The 20,067-nt window shown below is 43.0% G+C and overlaps 1 protein-coding gene across 1 annotated transcript in view; it reads left to right on the top strand.

Annotated features, from left to right (window-relative positions):
* The first annotated feature begins 401 nt into the window (after nucleotides 1-401).
* KIAA1958 (KIAA1958 ortholog) overlaps nucleotides 402-20,067 on the top strand; it is a 65,963-nt gene continuing 46,297 nt past the window's right edge. The window contains exon 1 of the mRNA XM_059836651.1: nucleotides 402-623. The gene's annotated coding sequence lies outside the window, so the exon portion shown is untranslated. The remainder of the gene's footprint in view (nucleotides 624-20,067) is intronic.

The raw sequence follows: 20,067 nt of genomic DNA, 5'->3' as shown, positions 1-20,067 counted from the left end.
TGCTGTGTGTGTGCGGTGTGCCATGGCACACAGCCTGCGGTGCTGTGCGGTGCTGTGTGTGTGCGGTGTGCCATGGCACACAGCCTGCGGTGCTGTGCGGTGCTGTGTGTGTGCGGTGTGTGTGCGGTGTGCCATGGCACAGAGCCTGCGGTGCTGTGTGTGTGCGGTGTGCCATGGCACACAGCCTGCGGTGCTGTGTGTGTGCGGTGTGCCATGGCACAGAGCCTGCGGTGCTGTGTGTGTGCGGTGTGCCATGGCACACAGCCTGCGGTGCTGTGCGGTGCTGTGTGTGTGCGGTGTGCCATGGCACACAGCCTGCGCTGCGCTGCCAGCCCGGGCCGGTGTGCGGGTGTGCCATTGCACACTTCCTGCGGTGCGGGGGACCGGGCGCCGGTTTCCGGTGGCTGACAGGAGCCGGAGCCCGCCGCTGCCTCCTCCGGCGCGGAGTACCACACACCCCCACACACACCGCGGGGAGGAGGAGGAGGAGGAGGAAGAGGGCGGAGGGAGCAGAGCAGCCCCCCCGCCCCAGCCCCCGAGCGTTATCGCCCTCATCCCCCCATGCAATACGGGCGATATAGCACGGCTCCCCGCCCCGCGCTCCCACGGACAGGCACCTGCAGGTACGTGACCCGCCCGGCCGCACCGTGTATGTGGATGCGTGTGCGGGGGGTGCGTGTGTGTGCATCCAGCGCTGCCCGCCGCGGGGGAGGGCCATACTCCCGTGTCTGGCTCGCTCTCTCTTTGTGCGCGGCCAAGGGCTCTCTGGGAAAGCTTCGCCGGGCACAGGCACGGGTCCCCCGGCCTTGTTGCGGGGCGCTGTGCAGTGGCAGGGCTCGCTGTGCCTCCTCGGGCTGCACGGGGCGTGCCGATAAAGGACGGGGGGAGGCAGCGGTGCTTGAGGGGTCGTGGTTTGTCACAACATACGGAGTGAGTGGAGCCCCTCGCCCCGCCTGGCATCCTCTTGCAGACAGAAAAGTGACCCTTAGGGCCCCCGCCCCCCTCCCACCCCCAGCTCCCTGCTGAAACAGAGGTGGGCAGACGCAGGGGACTGTGGTTTGGGGCCCCAGGGGTTTGCCGGCTGCAATGAGAACGAGGCCGGGGGCCAAGTGCCTGGAGGTGTGGTTTGGTCCCACGTGAGGTTCGAGCCCCCTGGCACGTCCCGGAGGGGAGCTCTGAGGGGTCCCTCTGATCCCTAGCCCAAGCAGGCAGTGGGGTGAGAGCACTGGGAAAGGCAGCTCCACACTCACTTGGCTTGCTACCGAGACGAGACAGGAGCAATAAGGCAAGCCAGAAAACAGAAGCAAGCTTGGAAGGTATGGTTACATGCAAAGGAAAAGAGTGAAAACGATGGAGAGATATATTGAGCTTTCTGCAATTCAATTCCAGCTGTCAGACAGAGAGCTGCTTTCCAGCCAGAGGAGAAACTATGATACATTAAAACTCACCTTCCATCTGCAGCATTAGTGGTTATAAATATCTCCTGAACACAGCTGGCAGTTCAGTAGTACTAGATGTGGAGTACAGCTATTTCCATTCAAGTGAGTGAAGATCTGTCGTAGGAACAAAACAATACACTCAGTAAAAATGACATCCTTGTATGTGGCTGGCTTTCAACATTTGAATTGTTAATTGGTAAAGTTTGCTTTTGACTGCCTTCTTTGCAATTCCGCCACTTACGCTTCTCAGAAATACAACCTCTGGCAGTGGTGTTGCAATGCTAAAACTGTGATAGATGCTAAAGCTTGGCTGTGAACTGGCACAAACGGTAATGTTTTTCATTTTTCTGTTGATTTGAAGAGAAATGGGACTAAGCACTTAGTGTGCTTGATAGCAGCAGTGAGAATTTGCATGAAACAAATGATGACATCCCTTTGCTGTGTTCTGTATGGCAACTTTTAAGCTAAGGAACTAGGCTTGTTTTCCTTTTTTTTTTTTTTTTTTTTTTTTTCTTTAAACAGAATAACCCCAAAAGGTCTTTTTTAGGTCAGGAATGACCAGTTCCTGTTTCTCGCATGGCTTCTTCAGTTCTCCTCTATATAATTCAGAGCTCAGACCAACAGGACTGTACTCATGTGGTTGTGCAATTAACCTAATAACCTCAGCCAGCATCACACTGGGGATGCACCCCTGCCCCACAGCACCATGAGCATGGTTTCAGACCGTTTCTGTCTGACTGGCTTTACCAGAAGCTGGGAAAAAATGCCCTGGGGGCCGAATCTGTCAGTTGTCTCAGACTGATTATTCAAATGTCATTTCAAGTCTGGCTAAACCTGTTTTTGCTCACTTCTAAAGCCACACAAAAATTGGAAATCACATGGCTCATTCATTCACCTACTGTCCTGTGCTGAGCCTGGTGCTCAACCTGTCTAAATCATGCCCAGTGCCCATCTTCCCCTTTTGCCTGTGGCTTTGACCAAAAAGCAATTTTTTAACCTTTTGCTCAAGTTCATCAGCTCTTTGAAATCCTTCATAGGTAAGCTAACAAACAAATCAGGTAGTTTAAAAACCTTGCACCCTGAAAAATAATGGATAAAAGAATTGGCAAAAAGATATTTTGTGGTTTAGTATTAACAAAAAGTGTTGAGGGGATGATAGGTGGTCTTACAAGCAGTGTAAAACTTGTTGTGAGAGAGATATGCCATGGAGTTACTATTTTTGCTTTTGCCACTAATCATCTCAAGAGTGTAGCAGAATTTTTCTCCGTATTCCACTAAAATAGCTAGCTGTTCAGAAAGTAACTTAAAACTTGTGGAGAAACTGTAACAGCTTAAGTACTTCTCTAGCCATCGTTACCAAGCTGGGGTTTTTTTGTAACCAAATATATATTGTTCTGATGCATCTAGGCACTGGTAGCTGGTATTACACCCGGAAGTTTTCTATAATTTAACTTGCTGAAAGTTTCAAAAGCACAGCATAATTCTGTTTCATTCACGCAGTGATAATGGATTTATAGCTCCTAGAGCAGCAGCAGTTTACTGCCTGAGCTGTTCACACCTGGCAGTCACCAGCTGCACCTGCCTTAAGAGGCCACTGAACCTCACCCTGGTGCCAGTTTCACTCGGCTGTCCATGTGTCCACTCACTGAAGCTCCATGGAGACTTGGAGCTTCAGCAATGATATCCTTTGGTATTTCCAGTCTCCCAGCCTTATGCCTCTTTGCCTTCCTTCCCTGTTAGTCATTAGATGCAGACAGAAGAGGTCTGAAGGTTTTAAGTGTAATCCCAACCTTGGCACTCATCTCCACGGTGCCACTGTTTTTCCACATCTGCACTCTGGGAGTAATAACCCATCCTGGCAGGGCTCAGAGAGGTAGTGTGAAAATTAGCTGCTGTTTGTAAGGCACTTTCGCAGAAATGTGTGTGGCAACTGGTCCTCCTGAGGATTGTTGTACATCTGGTAATTCAAGTGTAACTGGCTGAACGTTGGCTCTGCTTCCAAAGGTTATTGCCGCACACCTTTTTTGCAAAGTAAAACAGGGTGAGATTAAGGTTAGTGACTTAAAAGTAGAGCAAATTTTTGTTGGCTTTTCTAGTCCCTTTCTGTGAAAAATATTTAAAAATGAGTGTTAGTTTGTATAAAATGTTTCCATTATGGATTTGCATAATAAGTTAAAGGAACTCAAAAGATATATACCTTACTCTGAATAATGAAGAGAACCAATGGAGCCCAGCTGCTTCTGGGCTTCAATTACTTGACCTTGGTTCTGATTTGTTGATTTATGAACTTTATTTACTAGTCAAGTTGGTGAATTCTCTTGCAAGACAGAAATTACAGGGTGTCAGTCCTCTCTTGTTTCTGTAGTAATGACTAGACCACATAGATTCCCCGATGACAATCCCGGCTGGCCACTGACCATCTGTGTTTTTCCTGAAGTAAATAAAAGGTCTTGGTCATATGACTGTTGAAATTTAAACATTCAGAAAGGAAAAAAAATAGTAAGTGCCTTCAGCGTGGTGAGAATATGTTGTAGTTTTGCCGCAGCCATACACAGACAATTAGGATGTGTTTTCCTCTGTGAATCATATGGATAAAAGTACCTATCTCAGATCCTGAGTTGAGTTTGATCTTTGTAGAGCCTCTGCTTTGCCTGACTGTATGCTAAGAAATTCCTCTGAGTGATCTAGGGCTATTCTCAGTTACAGGTATTTTCCACATTGTCTGCGCAGTAAGTCCACGTGGTCGAGGACTGTGGTTTACAAACTGTAAATGACACTGAAGTTTTTATCGTGGTCCTTGTATTGCTGAAGAGTTCTTCCCACTTTATTCCATTTTCTTATTTTTTGTTTAGGAACAGGCAGGATCTCAAACTTTTGTTCACTTGACTGATGTTAGCTCAGAGACATCACGAGTTCTGTTGAACTTGGTCATCTTCGGATTTTAGTCCTATGAAAAGTTGCAGGAACAAAATTTCTCCTCTAATCACGGGATTAGATTCATGGTATTCACTATGAATGGGTTCTGTGACCTTCTGCAAGTTTTTATTTCTATTGTTCAAGGCAATTATTTTCTAAAAGCAGTCATCATACCTTAAATATTTTATATGTCTGTTTTACAAACAGTACCCAACATAACTGGAAGAGATAAGGGGAGGAAAGAGATTCCTGTCCCATTTTCTCTCCAGCTTTATTTCATCAATTTATTGTTTTCTTTCTCTTTTTATGGTCTGCTCTATTGCTTTCCTCTATGATCTTCAGTAAAGTGAGTGTCTTTGATGAGTGTTCACAATCAGGCATTAAAAAAAACCCCAAACCTCTAATATTGTTTTGAAAACAGGAACATAACCATACAGCAGTGATCAAACATCAAAATGTACACCAGACTTTACTTCTCATCTAGTCCAGTGGAAGCTTTCTTGCATCACCAGTGCTGTGCTTTGAAAGCTTAATTGTTCAGTCCCTTGACCTAAGAACAGCTGCATCTCCAAGAAAGAAATAGGCAAGAAAGGTCTCCAAGATAATTGTTTTCTACAGCAGTTTTTTTTTCGAAATATATTTAAAGTTGACAGCAACTGGTTTGAGTAATTTCCAATTTCACTGTCTATCCTCATGGGGTTAAGGCTGGAGAAAAGCAAAACCACTGATGATCTAGTAGGTTAGAGGTTTCAAATGAAATAAAGTGAAATTAAATGAAGTAACTGGAGCCACGATGAGACAGGCCATGAGATGTGTGGATGGTGTGCCTGAGGAGTTGGAAGATCCTTATTGCTGCAATCAACCAGATTAGAGTGATGCTAAAGTGACTACGGTCCTGTTCCGCCCTTATGCTAGACCCAGAGTCTTTGTAATGTCTTTGTTCCTCCCGATACTGCTCATTTACATATAAATTGGCTGCCACCCCCCTCCCTGTTTAAGCATTGTGGGGGGTGTTGCCCAAAGCAACCAACATGAAAAAGGACAGCGAGCTACACTGTGAGGGACTTCAGAACATCGAACGCCCCCGTTGGCTGGATCCAGCACCAGTGATCTCTCTCACTCTCTCTTTCTTTCTCTTCCCCCATTCTCCTTCTTCCTCTTTCCCATAGATTGCAAAGTTTACGAATACAGCCATTTGCTAATGGTGTCCCTTCATGCGAGTAACCATTTGTAAGCTCTCCTTCAAATAAAGTTGTTACTTATTGAAGGACCACAGTGTTGTTTTAATGCTGCTCTAGCCAAAGGTGTTTTCAAATCTCAGTCACTTTGCCCTCTTGTGTTGGACAGTCGTAAGGGATACCCAAGAAGTGGGCAGGGAGAGCAGGGCAATAACCTCTTAGCTGTAAACCAAGATAGATTTGAGCAGTGCCAAGACAGCAGCTGCCCGGAAAAGGTCGGAGCTTGACTGCTACCCTGCTTTAAGTTGGAATCTCCCCCTCCCTGTCTCCAATGAAAAAAACAGATTTTGTAGTATGGCTCTGCTGAACCCAGACATTTATTTTGCAGGTGTAAATTTCCACGTGGTCGAGGACTGTGGTTTACAAACTGTAAATAACACTTAATAGGTCCTTCAGTAGTGATCCAAAATAGCGGCTGTTATATTTTATATATATGTAAAGGTGTGTCATATATAAATATTAATAGTATAGAAATATAAAATTATGCTTATTTAAAAATACATGTACACATGTAAGATCAATAATACATGTAATTAATATAATTTTATTTTGAAAGTCTGTTCTATATTCTGAATTATTAAATATAATATGGTCCATTAGCATGGTATATACACTTTATCATTATGCATTATTATTTTTATTGTTACTATTAAACATGTATGTGACAGAATGTACATGACATTCCATCATCAGATGAGAGAGAAAGAGAGGTCTTGCACAGAAGGTGTCTGACTTATGGGATGAGTGAGCTGTGGTTCTGCTGGAATCTGCCCTATCCAGTATTTTCCTGAATGATACAGTGTAAGAAATAACACACTTTCCTCTGTATTGCATTCGTGCAGAGCATGAGGCCAGAAAAAGACACAAAGATATGAGAGGACAGAATCAAATTTCAAAATCATCTTAACAGGGTGGCGATCTGGGCTGGAGATGACAGGATATGAGGTGCAAAATGTAGGGTTCTGCTCTGTGCTAGGTTATGAAAATGATGACATTACAAGCTGGGTAGCAATTTCTCTCTCTCTCTTTTTTTTTTTTTTTTTTTTTTTTTTTGAAAACAAAAAATGCTGTGCAGAGGGAAGGAGGTAACTTCACCCTGTGGCTGATGTGGATGGGGAACAATTTTTGGTAGGAGGGAAGGTCAGGGCTAGGCATCAAAACAAGCTCATTAGCTGTTGTCTTAGATAGCATGAGTTCTAACATCATTATAGTGCAAGGATTTCATATTGCCAGAGCTGCATACCTCCTCGATGTTGCTCACAAGCAGCTCCTCTAAGCACTGATTGTTCCTGGTCTTTGCATCAGCCATCTGACTCCAGATCCCACCAATCCACTCTTTTATACCACTTGTTCTTATTGGCTACAGGTGTGGCCTGTTAATATCAGGCCTGCTTCTAATCTTTAGTAACTGGTCTAGCTGTAACTCATTGGGGGATAAGATTACCTTCTATGCCACCTTCCTTTACCCATACTGTATCCCCCTACAATTAGCCAGTGTGATATGGGAATAGGTGTGCAGAGGGATGTCAGTGGCATAAAGAGGGAAGCACTGTGTTGAAATGAAAACACTTCTTGATTGGCATATCTTCAGCTTTGTCCTTGCCACAGTGCTGATATCTGTTATGCTGGTGCAGAAAAGGACTGGAACAGTGAGAAACCTCCTCTGTTTTGTTGAACCACACACTGGCATGGCATTTATAATTTCCCTGGACTACAGCAGGTACTTCTGTGCAGTTGTGCATAGCAAGTTTCTAGAATGAGAGAGCTAATCTTTTCCTGATTTTGGTTGGTGCTTGGTGTTGCAGTATAACTTTTCTGTTTTTCTCCTCTCCTTAAACCTGAAGTCACAGACTGTAATTTCTATACTGCTGGTATCTTTGCAGTCTAAGTACAGAGGGGAGAGGGTGTATTTATGTTACAAGTGTTCTCCCAAAGCTGTAGAGAAAACCCTCATCGCCCTGTGATAGTTTGCAAAATCTGCTGCAACACACCATAAGGAGCCAGCATATTTTAGCTGGTAACACTCCAAATGTCATAGCTTGGAATTTGCAAAATATTGCAGGATGGAAAAAAATTAATGAACTGTCTCAAAATGCAGAAGCTGGCACTTTTTTTTTTCTTTTCTTTTTTTTTTTTTTTTTTTTATCTGTGAGATTTTGATGCTTGCTGTTAAGCTGCCTTTGTACAGAAGATGCCCCAGCTACTCATGCAGTGGAATGTTTTTTGTTTTCCACCATGCAGGTTGTCCCCTATGGCAGTCCACAGTCATACCAGGTCATGCCGCTCTACACTCTGAGGTTAAATATTTGCTCAGATTTTATTGTAACTGAAAGCTTTTTATAGACTCTCCCTCTTTTCATGTTTAATGAGGAAAGTGAGTATTTCCTGTTCAAAATCTAGATTTCACACTGTCTTTTTTTGGCTCTCTTAGGGGGAAGAATGATGTCTGGTTTCTTTTTTTTTAAAACTTTCTGATCTGTAACTATAAAAACAAGGGTGTGCTTTTAAAAACTGAGCTCTTACAGTGCCAGTGTTAATTTTTTAAACCCAGGAGGCAAACATTTATTGTGTAACAGTAAATTGCAATTGAAACTGTTCTGTAAAGTGGTTGGCATAGTCTCTGTCGGATATGTGTATCCTAGCAATTTTACCAGACTTGACGAGTGCTGATGACTCAATTTCAAACCACTCAAGTTTAACAGTTCCAGCTCTCCAAAAGTACTATTTCCAAAAGTACTATTACTGTAATGGTTGTGGAAAAAAGCAAGTTAAAAAGAAGTGTTGTGTTTTGTGTTTATAATGATTTATTATTAACTATCCACTGTCAGGTGAATATTTTCCAAATCTTCTAGATTTCAAGTCGCATTTCAATGTAGATTCTCTTTACAAGATTAAAATTAGTGTCCCAAACGAAGTCATGCAAAAAAGCCTCATGCAAATAACTTGTGTCTGCAATGTCTTTCAATTAAATTCCATTTTCTGCACACAGCTTTGCTTCATAACAGTGTACAGCTAAGGACTCCATAAATGACAAATTTTCTCTGAACTCAATATTATGAATTAAACAAGCAATGTAGTATTCCACCCATTTTGTCAGATCTGTTGTTTGGCATCAGCCTAAGAATCAGGCACAGTGCCAAGTGTTTGCTGAACAGGCAGTGTGATTTGATTGAAGTATTGGTGACAAAGATTTTTTGGCTGGGCAGACCTGGGTCAGATATTCTGTTTTCACAAATTTGTGTTGATTTGAGGAACAGAAGTTACATATTGTGAGGGCGAGTGAAGAAGGCCAGAAAATTATAAATGCAATATGCATAAACACACAGGAGGTAGATTTTTTTTTCCCTTTGTCTCACCATAAACAGTGTAAGGGCTCATTCCTGTGACATATTAGACATTATGGTACTATACAGCAAAATGCAGGTGAGTTAACCTCTTAGATACAGAAGCACCAGTCAAGTAATGCTTGCAGGTTTTACTAGATAATTAAGTTCAAAGCATTTCTTCCCCGTTGGTGGGTGGGGTTTGTTTTTTTTTTCTTCCTTGAATAATCTACCCTTCAGTTAGCTTTTTTCCTCTGGTTCAATAATCTATTTAGAAATAATGAGACTGATTTTAATATGGCAATGTACAGGAGCCTTTCTTAGCAACGCATTCACATGTATGGAAGTTAAAATGGTGGCCTGGTAGAGGGGAAAAAAAAATTGTACATTTGGATTTACCATTTGTTTTTGACTGCAAGAGAATACATTATACTGAGCATTACAAATAAGTAATGTTTTGCAACAGCTCCATGATATAGTGGAGCATTACTGAAATAAAGCAGAAGGTAGTTTATATGGAGGTTGGTTATTCACCCAGCCCCTTATTTGCAAGTAACATTCTGCACTTAAATTGAGTTCTCTTCAATGTTCTGCAACTGCTTTAACATGCTGTGTTTGCTGTATGCATTTGAACAGTCTCATAAAGATGGCCAAAATTTGTTTTAGTCTAGCCAGGAGTCAAAGAAAACTAGCACCTCAGATCCACATATCAAAGATAGGCATGATTAACCATTGCATTTTGTGTTTGTGTGTGTTAACATTCAGTGCTTACCTGTTGGATAGTTAACTCTGTAAAGCTAAGTGACCTCTTTCCAGTCAGGCATTTCTAAAACTGTGTCACCTCTGCTGACCTCCTAAATACTGATTAAACAGTTTGGCTGTGTTTGGTTAGCTTAGTTTACACACCATTTAACTGGTGCAGGAGTATTTACATGGGATAATACTGTAAAGATGGGGGAGGTGAAAACCTGGAACCACTTTATCAGGCTTTATGAAACAAAGAGGTATAAATCCGTCTTGTATGTGTGCATTTTAAAGTATCAGGACTGGTCCTGTGGGATCAATTTTTTTTTTTTTCCCTGTGGAGGAGAAGTTGCTCCTTCAGTGAAAGGCTTTGATTTCCCTTATTGCAGCAGTTCCCCTTGTGTCTCTGCCCTGATGTTAGTGCCCTATCTGCAGCTGTGAGATCCACATGGGGCACAAGGAATATGCCTTTTAACAAGGTGAGAGCAAAGAAAATTGCTCTCTGTTTTACTTCATTACTGTTGGTGCACTACCAGTGTCCCAGTACAATGAAAAAGCAGAAAGTCTGAGTGAGCACATGTAGACATCAGCTGTTCGGTCTCCTTCCTTGTCTACCTCCACCTGTGAATTTCATTACTTGACTACATTGTGCTGTGTTGGAAGATAAGTTTGCTTGTTCCCTCCAGCATAGCTGGGGTAAATTTGTAATATTAGGTTATATCTGTCCTTTTCATCAAATGCCCTTTATTCCACAACCAGTGGCCATTGGGCAGTGATCTTCATTAATGTGTTCCAAGGGAGTTGCCAATCTTTTATTTTTCTCACTTGAGCTGGAGTTTGTTTGTTTACTTTTTGGAGACTGTAGGTCTTCAGAAAAAATCAGGGTGTCCAGTGTACCCATCACTCTTCAGAAGAGACTTGTCAGTAACACAGAGGAGCATCTGCAGTAACTCTTGAGACTCCAGTGAGGAGGAAGAAACTGGAGTCTTTGCTTAAATGATACTCTGCCCTGGCCCCCACAGGTGTCATTATCAAGGTTTGGGGACTGGCTTGGCAAATCAGCAGGAAGGCTTTCAGGACACACAGGGTTACCTTGATGGTACTACAGAAATCTTTTCATAAAATTAGGGCAGCCTTTGGTACCCTTAATAGGGGGTGGGTGGTAATAGGTGGGAACATCCTGACTGTGCAGAGGGACCAGGGATTTTGTGTGGAGGAGCCTAACTTTTATCTGGGGTTTTTGTGGGTTGTCAGATTTATACACTGCAGTTTGTAGGTGCAATGAGTTCCCTCTGGTCTTGCACTTTTTGTCCAGGGTGGGTGTCCCAGGAAAAGTGTTTCTGGCATTGGGTTGAGCAGAGGTCTGCAGTACTGGCTGGTGTAAAAGTCTACTCACAGCCAACTAGCAACTGGGAGGGTCGGACCCAGGCCCTTGTCATGATTTCACCCCTGCCAGCAGCCAACCCTCACATAGTCACTCGCTCACTCCCCCACCAGTGGGACTGGAGAGAGAATCGGAAGTATAGAACCTGGAAAACTCTGGGGTTGAGATAAAGACTTTTTAATAGGGAAAACAAAAGCCGTGCACACAAGGAAAATAAAACAATGAATTATTTCACTGCTTCCCACAGGCATGCAGGTGTTCAGCCATCTCCAGGAGAGTAGGGCCCATCATCTGTAACACCTACTTGGGAAAACAAATGCCATCACTCCAAATTTTCCTCCCTTTCTCCTTCTTCCCTCCACCTCTACATACTGAGCATGATGTCACATGGTTTAGAAATCCCTTTGGTCAGCTGGGGTCACCTGTCCCAGCTGTGTCTCCTCCCAACCTCTCATGCACTCCCAGCTTCCTCACCAGCATGGACGTACAAACAGCAGGAAAGGCCTTGGCTGTGTGTAAGCCCTGCTCAGCAATACATTCTGCCAGTGGGCAGGGTCAGTACAACAGACACATGCACCAACTTTAAGGAAGAAGTGTAATTTACTGTAATTCACCATCCTCAAGTAATTCAATGCAGCAGAGGATTACAAATGGATAAGCTAAGCAACGCACTTAATCATTACTACAAAAGATTGCCTGTAGTGATTAAGAAAGATACATCACCAGTTACCCTAGTACTTTACCAACATCCACATCCACATATCAGCTGGGGAGTCCTGGTCACGGTGAAGGACTGGAGGGCCACTCCTGGTAACTGGGAAATCCTACATGGTGTGTCCACTTGTAAGCGAGGTTTCCATCTTTGCTGTGAGAAGGGCTGGCTTTTATATTGTGGAGTAAACAATCTTATGTACCTTCTAGTGTGGAAACATAAGGTTTCATCCTCCTCTTGGATTCTACCCAAAGCCTGGCCAGGGCTCAAGGAGGAGCCAACGGAGTTGGCTTTGACCATATATCTCCAAATGAAGCCAGATGTCTGACTTCATGGCCTTGTCTGGCCTCTAAACACAAAAAGATAAATTCATTCTTATCACACTACATATTCCACTAATGAGGGGATACAAATATCATAATGCTAATTATCATGCATATTTTGCTAATGAACGGATACAAATATCATATAACATTTGGTTGCAGGGTTCATCTAGAGGTCAGCTTTGGCTCAGGGCCTGGTGTTCAAGGACTCAGTACTTCACAGTAACAAAACTGTCTCTATATTATCAACCCTGTGTTCAGCACAGATCCAGAAGACAGCCCCTTACCAGCCGCTGTGAAGAAAATCAACTCCACCTGGCCCAAATCCAGCACAGGCCCCATGACTTATGTCAGAGCCCTCTGGCAGGAAGGTCCTGCTCATGCATCAGGAAGGTCTGCTGTTCCCATTGCATAATGCTTTTGTGAGAATTAATGCCTTCTCCCCAAGGCATGAGGTATATTGTTGAAGTTTTATTGAATGTCAAGTAAATTAAGTTAAATAGGTCATTTTCATCTGCTTGATTCACCTTTTGTCTCTACTTAATGACCGCTTTGAAAGACTCTCACAGCCATCAGTGGTCCAGCAGTTTTGTCCGGTGACTGTTGTTCAAGCGTGATACTTTCTGGTTTCATTTGTGTTAAAAGCTGTGCTACTTTTAATTATACTTTGCTTGTGCAAGATACTTTCTCAAAAATAATAGAAGTGTATCACTTTTGCTGAATGTATAATTATACTCTAAGGAACTGAGAATTCAGGAGGATGTCAAAGTAAAATTTCTGCTAATGTGACACGTTATTTGAGAAACAATGCCTTGGTTTTGTTGTGTGGGATGTATTTTTTTTCCTGGTTTCTGTCAGAGGACTGACAAAAGAAAGAGACATTACCATTTTTCACATGGTTTGACCCATTAGATTATTTGGTAGAAAGTATTTGAGTAGGCTACAAATTGAATTGCTTTTACATTTCCAAGATGCTTAAGATAGAAAATAGAAAAGGCAGCACTAGGTATACATGCTGCATATATAATAATATTACTGCCAAGGAAATTTAATTCATTCTCCAGTGATGGGTTTGGGCAGCTGTTTTGCATTCAGCTAGAGATAAGGTAATGCATGCAGTAAGTAGGAACAGAATGAAACTGATATTCTGCATTAGTTGTGTGTTATTTATTTTATCTGATAGAAGTGTAGAGCAGACACCTGATACTCACACAATCTGCTTGGTATCAGAAGAGCAGGGAGGTGCTGTCTGGACTTTCTGTACAGGAGTTGCCTGAGAAAAGCTTTTATTTTGTAAACCACTCCTTTGCTTGTGTTCTTCTGGATAATTTGCTTTCTCTGCTAAGGCTATAATTCTGTCATTAAAAAGCAAAGTTTGCATTTAGTAGTTGACTGCAGTGTGCAATGGTCCGAGTATTTTATATCAAGACAGTGAAAAGCAGCAGTTATGATCAGTTGCTGTAAGAAACTAGTGTTTCTGTGCTCTGAGGGCAGCCAACTGCTGGAAAACAGTTTTCATAGACTGACAGAATATGTAGTTTGGAAGGGACCCTCAAGGATAATTGAGCCCAAATCCTGGCCCTGTGCAAGACATCCCAAGAGTCACACCATGTGCCTGAGGACATTGTCCAAACACTTATTGAACTCTGTCAGGCTTGGTGCTGTGGCTACTTCCCTGGAGAGCCTCTTCCAGTGCCCAACCAACCTGTGGGTGAAGAACCTTTTTTCTAATATCCAACTTAAACATCCCCTGTTGTTTAAACTTAAACTTCATGTTTTTTTCCTCGAATCCTGTCACCAGTCACCACAGAGAAGAAATCAGTGCCTGCCCCTCTGCTTCCTCTCATGAGAAAGTTTTAAGTGCAGTGGGGTCTCTCCTCAGTCTCCTCCAGGCTGAGCAGACCAAGTAACCTCAGCCATTCTTCGTATGGCTTTACCTCCAAACCCTTCACCATCCTCAAGGCCCTTCTTTGGATGCTGTATATTACCTTTGTGTCTTATTCGTGTTGTGGCACCCAGAACTGCCCCCAGCACTCCAAGTGAGGCTGCCCCAGAGCAGAGCAGAGCAGGACAATCCCCTCCCTTGCCCGGCTGTGATGCTGTGCCTGATGCACCCTTGGACACATTTGCCCCTCCTGGCTGCCATGGCACTGCTAGCTCAATTTTTGGGGTAGTTCATTATGAGAATATACTGTGGAGGAGAAAAAAGCCTCAACTTTTGAAACTCTACTTTGCTTGAGAACTCTGGGGAATAAGTGTGAGTAATATCCTCAGAAAAAAATTGAGAGAAGGATGAAAACAACTCAAAAAATACAAAGAAGTTTCCAGCCCCTCAAGTTAGAGATAATCTAACTTGATCAGAAGAGACTATCCAGTGCACCATATAATCAGGTTTTTACATGCCAGAGTGGTGTTAAGGTCGGAGGATAAGGTGGAACTTTAAAACTGAGTTTTTCTCAAAAGCCATATGGCTCAGGACTGGTGCTTCCTGAAGGAGCTTACTGTATTTTGGTATAAATCTCTCAAGAGAAAATCAAATTTTGAATCAGATTCTCTGGATAGAACACTACAGTTTCCTCTGGAATGGAGCAGTTTGCAATAGTCTGTCTTGATTCTGTTCACTGTTCATGCAGCTACCCCTGTGGTGGAAATGAGACACAAAAAACCCTTCCCCACAGACAGGGTTAAAGCAATAGTATCTTCCTAGTAAGAGGAGAGACCAATATTCAACAGTGTCTTTTTGAGGCTGGTGTCTTAGTGATATCTTCAGGAGAAAGGGGCTACAGCTAAACAGCAAAAATTAAAAATAGGCAATGCAAGGGCTTCCTGGTGCTGCCTGATGCTCATCATGAAATGCAGCTTGATGTGTGTAGTGCACGTGAACCTTATGCACTCTACTGGACTTGCAGCATGCAAGCCACCAGGTTTGTCCATGCAAAAAATATGCCTGCATTTTGCTGGCAGAAAGTTATTTTGCTCTTTCTTATGGGATACATTTGCTTGTTATGCGAGAGCAGTACAGAGTAACTGGGTGGACAATTGTAGCAAGACAGGATTTGTTCTGACAAAATCCTGTTTTATTCTGTTTTGTTTTGTGTTCATAAAGGTTGCTGATGTGCATGCTGGGGATTGAGTGGGCTGTGAGTGGGAAGTCTGAGACTGCTGGAGGGGACAGTTTTTTAGGAACTGCTGCTGTAAATAAAACCCTTGGCCTGTCTGGTTGCCAGCTTATGTTTCACAGTTAACAGAGTATGTTTTCTAGAAACTGCCATAAAGGGCAATCTTGATTTTCTGTCGAAAGGGTGGTTTGGAATGGTTTAAAAGGATTGTGAATTTAATTTTGCGGGCATCTATGCATGCCAGGCTCACCAAGACAGCTCCCATCTCTCCCTCTATGCCGCGCAGCAAGGAGAACACATGGTGGCTCCAGCTCTTGCACCTGACCAAAATCCCCTCTGCCTTCAAAGCTCTGCAAACTACCACACTAGTGAGTTACATTTTGTTTGTTAACCTTAGTGGCAAAGGAATTTAGTGTGCCATTAATGGGAAGGTACAAGGAAGATCAAGTGAGTGCCCTCACTATGCATCACTCAGGATCTGGCATATGACTGTCAACTGGGAATGCCACTTGGCAGTGACATGCATGGCAGCAGCATGTGCAGAGGCTGAAGGAAGCTGATGAAATTGAACCATACTGGAAACCTTCACATTACCTTCTACCAGTCTCCCTGGATGGATCTAGATAGCTCATATATTTCTGCATGCTTTTATGCCAAATGATAAAACCACTTGAAATGATGGCTACAAATCATAGCAGTCAAATGATATGAGGAAGAATTAAGAAGGTTACAGGTGCATGTGACCTTTGCTGAAACTGGCAGTGCATATTTGATTTAAGCATCTGGGTTAAGAGTGTATTTCAGTATAGAAGTTTTTAAAGTTAGTCTTTAACTTTCTGTGGAAGCACTTGTTAAAGCATAGGCAGGCGACAGCGCTGCTCTGTTTCATTGAGAAGCTAAGTGCAGTGGTTTAGACATGGCCACTTGTCTTCTTTATGGACATTCATTTAAATATATATCTGTGTTTTGGGGATTTTGGTAGCCTTTTGCTTACATTCATTTCTTAAATCAGTCTTTTCCTAATGTTAACTGCTGGTGCTATAGACTTTGTGCATTACTGGCTTCACAAATATTCCATAAATAAAGGAAGTGAACTGGTTGTTTGTAAAGCCTGAAGCTAATAAATACAGCCCCATCACTGGATGCTGCCCAGTGGTGGCTGTGGTTCAGATTTGCACCATGTTTGACTGAAAAGCATTTGCAGCCACCCAGGTGAGGAGGTCAGTCTCACCAAGCACTATATGCCTAGTGACAAGGTATCTTCCAATGCTCTCACTTGTTGCCACTGGCCCGAGTGATCTGCTCTGGAGAGCAATGCCAGAGTGGGTTTCTTCTGCACGTCTTGAATCTTCACATGGTTGGCTCAAGTATCACTTCTAGTTACTGGCACAGAACCAATCCTGCCTGCCAAATGTTGTATTTGTCCCAGAGGCTGCTCTCCTTCCCCTTGCCCTGCACTGTCCATCTTGCCCAGTCTGTAGGACTGGATGTTCTGGATGAGAACAACCAGAAGCTTTACGTAAACAAACAAACAAACAAAAATTAATGTCTAGTTACCAAATACAGTGCTCTTAGCTATGAAATGTTTAACTTGCACAGCTGTGCTGCAGAGAGAGACATCTTTTGACTGCCTTTTCCCTATCTATCATCTTCCAAAACTGTGCCAAGAGATTTTACTTTCTTCCCTTTTTGTCTTTGGCAGATTTATCCCTGTATTGCACAGCTTTCTAAACACAGGCCTTTTAAAATGCTGTGAGAGGCTTTATTTTTGTTTGCATCTGTTTTAGAAGTATTCCAAAGTCTAGTTGTTCCAGTCTGGCAGACTGCAAGTAGGCTAAATTTCTCTTCATGCCCCTTAGCATTCTGCTTGCTTTAGCAATCACAGGAATAGACTCCTCTGTAGTGTGCTATGGTGTAGCTTGAAACCTGGTTTTAACAAAGGTGGACACACTTCCATCTCTGAGGGCCAAACAGAAGGACCTACTTCATGTTTTTAACTGGTCTAAAAGCAGTTTCATAAAAGACATTTAAAGGGGGAACAGACCTATTCAGTTTGGTCTCATGCTGCTGTTGGATCTTACAAAACTGTGGTGCTTGCCCTTTGCAAATGTAATTTGGATTGCTCAGACTTCTCAGATGTCTTGTGTTTTGTAAAGCCTTTGAGTGCTTTGTTTCTGTGCCATTTTTTCTGTGGACATGGGCAGTTACATGGCTACAAAGAGGAACAGTTACAGAAGTACCAGCATTCATGCTTCATCAGAGGCATTTCTGCTCTAATGAAAAGGTTACATTTTAAAAGGCAATTGTAGAAAGATCATCTTGTCCATAGTGTAGATGAACCAAGGAGCAATATGTTTGTCTGTCCTACAAGACTTAAGTGTGTTCACCTCTTGTGTGTGGCAGAATTTCTTTTTCTGTTGCTGCAGAAAATCGTGGGTCAGAAATTGTGCCCAACCTTCTGTATAGCCAGGACAGTGGCATGTTGAGCCTCCCAGGACAGTAAGTGAAATATGCCCTTCCATTTGGCACACAGCAAAGTCCCCACATAGGAGGCCGCTTTGCTAAGGGTTGGTTCACAGCATTGCCTTTGGCTTTGTACACATCATGGGACTGTGGCTGGAGATGCCAGCTTGCTCTGACCCTTCAATGCAGTCTCATACAAATGCTATTGAAACCTTAGACTGCACTGACAGCATCAGAAGTGTCAGAAAGTTAAACACAGTAGGGACATTTTTCAGTGGTAATACTCCGTCAGCACTTCCATTTTTCTTTTTCGTGCCAACATGTGCCTTTTACTTGCAATTGGGCAGGTGGAAGTGTGTGTGAACTTATGAGAGGAACAGCATTCAGATCTGGAGGATTCTGTTTTTTCCTGCCTTGTATGTACCACAGAGACTGCTGAGATGCCTGCGGGTAAAGGTGAGATACTGTCAGTGCAAAACAAGATGAGACTCAGCTCCAGACCCAGATATGGTGTAAGACAAGGTGTAAGGCAAGGGGTAATTGTCCCTCTGACTTCTTTCTGAGGTTGCTCCAGTATTGACAGTTTGCAGAAGGGTTAGAGGATGTCTTGCCTTGGCAAATTCAAAAGTGCTGCTATCTAGAGAGATGTGACAACATCATCACTGCTAAGTTTGGTGGCAGTAATTTTCACTGCTGCCTCCCCAGCTGTATCTCAGTGGTAACACTTCGCAACTAGAAGGAACCAGCCCCGTTTCCAGACACCTCAAGAGCGGTGCGAAGCATCAATACAAGAATTCACAGTACAGATTTTTCTGTTTTGGACTCGACATACTAGCAAATAATCAGGAGTTTTGACTGAAACAAGTCTTTCTGAGAGGAGATGAAACTGTCTAAGTGCACTGCCAGTGAAATCCAATTGGAAAAATGTCAGCAGAAATTTAATAAAATTGGTCAGGGCAGTTCAGTACACTTACATCCTGTAAAAATGTCAGCATGTTCTTTTTCACCCTTTTCCCTTTTTATTTTGAGTTTTAATTTCTAAATAAGACCCTGTGTCATTCCTCACTATAACTCTAAAATAGGTCTTCTAGGTTCTGTTTTCTTTCTTTAAACAAGAAATGTCCAGGTGTCTGTGTAAGAGATCTGACTGGTTTTAAATGCAAATATACTCCATGACACAGTTGAATGAATGAGTATCAAATGTGTGCATGTCCTTGCAGAAAATGTTTTCAAAGATTAGATTAAGAATTAGTATGTTAGAAAGCTCTGTGTTTCCCACAGTGTGATCCCTAGTTATTCCCGGCATGTTTTTCAGTGTTTGGCATTAATTATAGGTTTTCATATCTAGAGAGAGAAGAAGTTAGAGACTGATATCAATGTCCTTGGAATGCCTATACAGTATGACAGTTCAGCTTGTATTTGTGGGTAAAGGAGGGGAGGGGAGGGGAGGGGAGGGGAGGGGAGGAGAGGGGAGGGGAGGAGAGGAGAGGAGAGGAGAGGGGAGGGGAGGAGAGGAGAGGAGAGGAGAGGAGAGGAGAGGAGAGGAGAGGAGAGGAGAGGAGAGGAGAGGAGAGGAGAGGAGAGGAGAGGAGAGGAGAGGAGAGGAGAGGAGAGGAGAGGAGAGGAGAGGAGAGGAGAGGAGAGGAGAGGAGAGGAGAGGAGAGGAGAGGAGAGGAGAGGAGAGGAGAGGAGAGGAGAGGAGAGGAGAGGAGAGGAGAGGATCACACATGGAAAAATGTATATTTTTGGTTTTTTAAAATTATCTTTCTGGAGACTAAGAAGTTTGTCAGGATCCATTTCTTGAAAGTTAAAGGTTTGCTTTGGAGGTGTATACCTTACAATAAATTCCCATCCTGCTTGTAATTGGTTTTATTTAGCTGTTTATACTAGCTTGCATTTTGTCTAGGGCCATTTTTCACTCTAATGAAATAAACCAGTATGAACAGAAATGGGTAATTTTGGAAGGAATTTCCTCATCTATTTTTGTGCAATAAGTCCAGTACTAATAAAGTATAACAAGAACAGACTTTAATGAATCACAGAACAATAGAGTGGTTTGGGTTGGAAGGGACTTAAAGATCTAGTTCCAACCCCCTCTGCCATGGACTGGGATGCCACTCACTAGATCAGGTTCCTTAGAGCCCCATCCCACCTGGCCTTGAACACTTCTAGGAATTGGGCATTCACAGGTTAATGAAGATTTGTGAGCCAAGTATATAACAATACATCCAACCATATATGAATGTTTTTTCTTACACACCTGCTTCCACTTTACTGGTCATGTGATTTATTCAGTCTTGTTTTCACTTACTTTGCCAAATATTCAGCAGTGTATGTAGCACATTGTTTTGAACTTCAGCTGTCCAAAGGCTACAGCTTGGGTTTTGAATATCTTAAGAGGAAATA

The sequence above is a fragment of the Haemorhous mexicanus genome, chromosome Z (assembly GCF_027477595.1).
Source record: "Haemorhous mexicanus isolate bHaeMex1 chromosome Z, bHaeMex1.pri, whole genome shotgun sequence".
In the NCBI taxonomy this organism is placed as follows: Eukaryota; Metazoa; Chordata; class Aves; order Passeriformes; family Fringillidae; genus Haemorhous; species Haemorhous mexicanus.
Note: the sequence above shows the minus strand (reverse complement) of the source record. Positions and strands in the feature narration are given on the sequence as shown.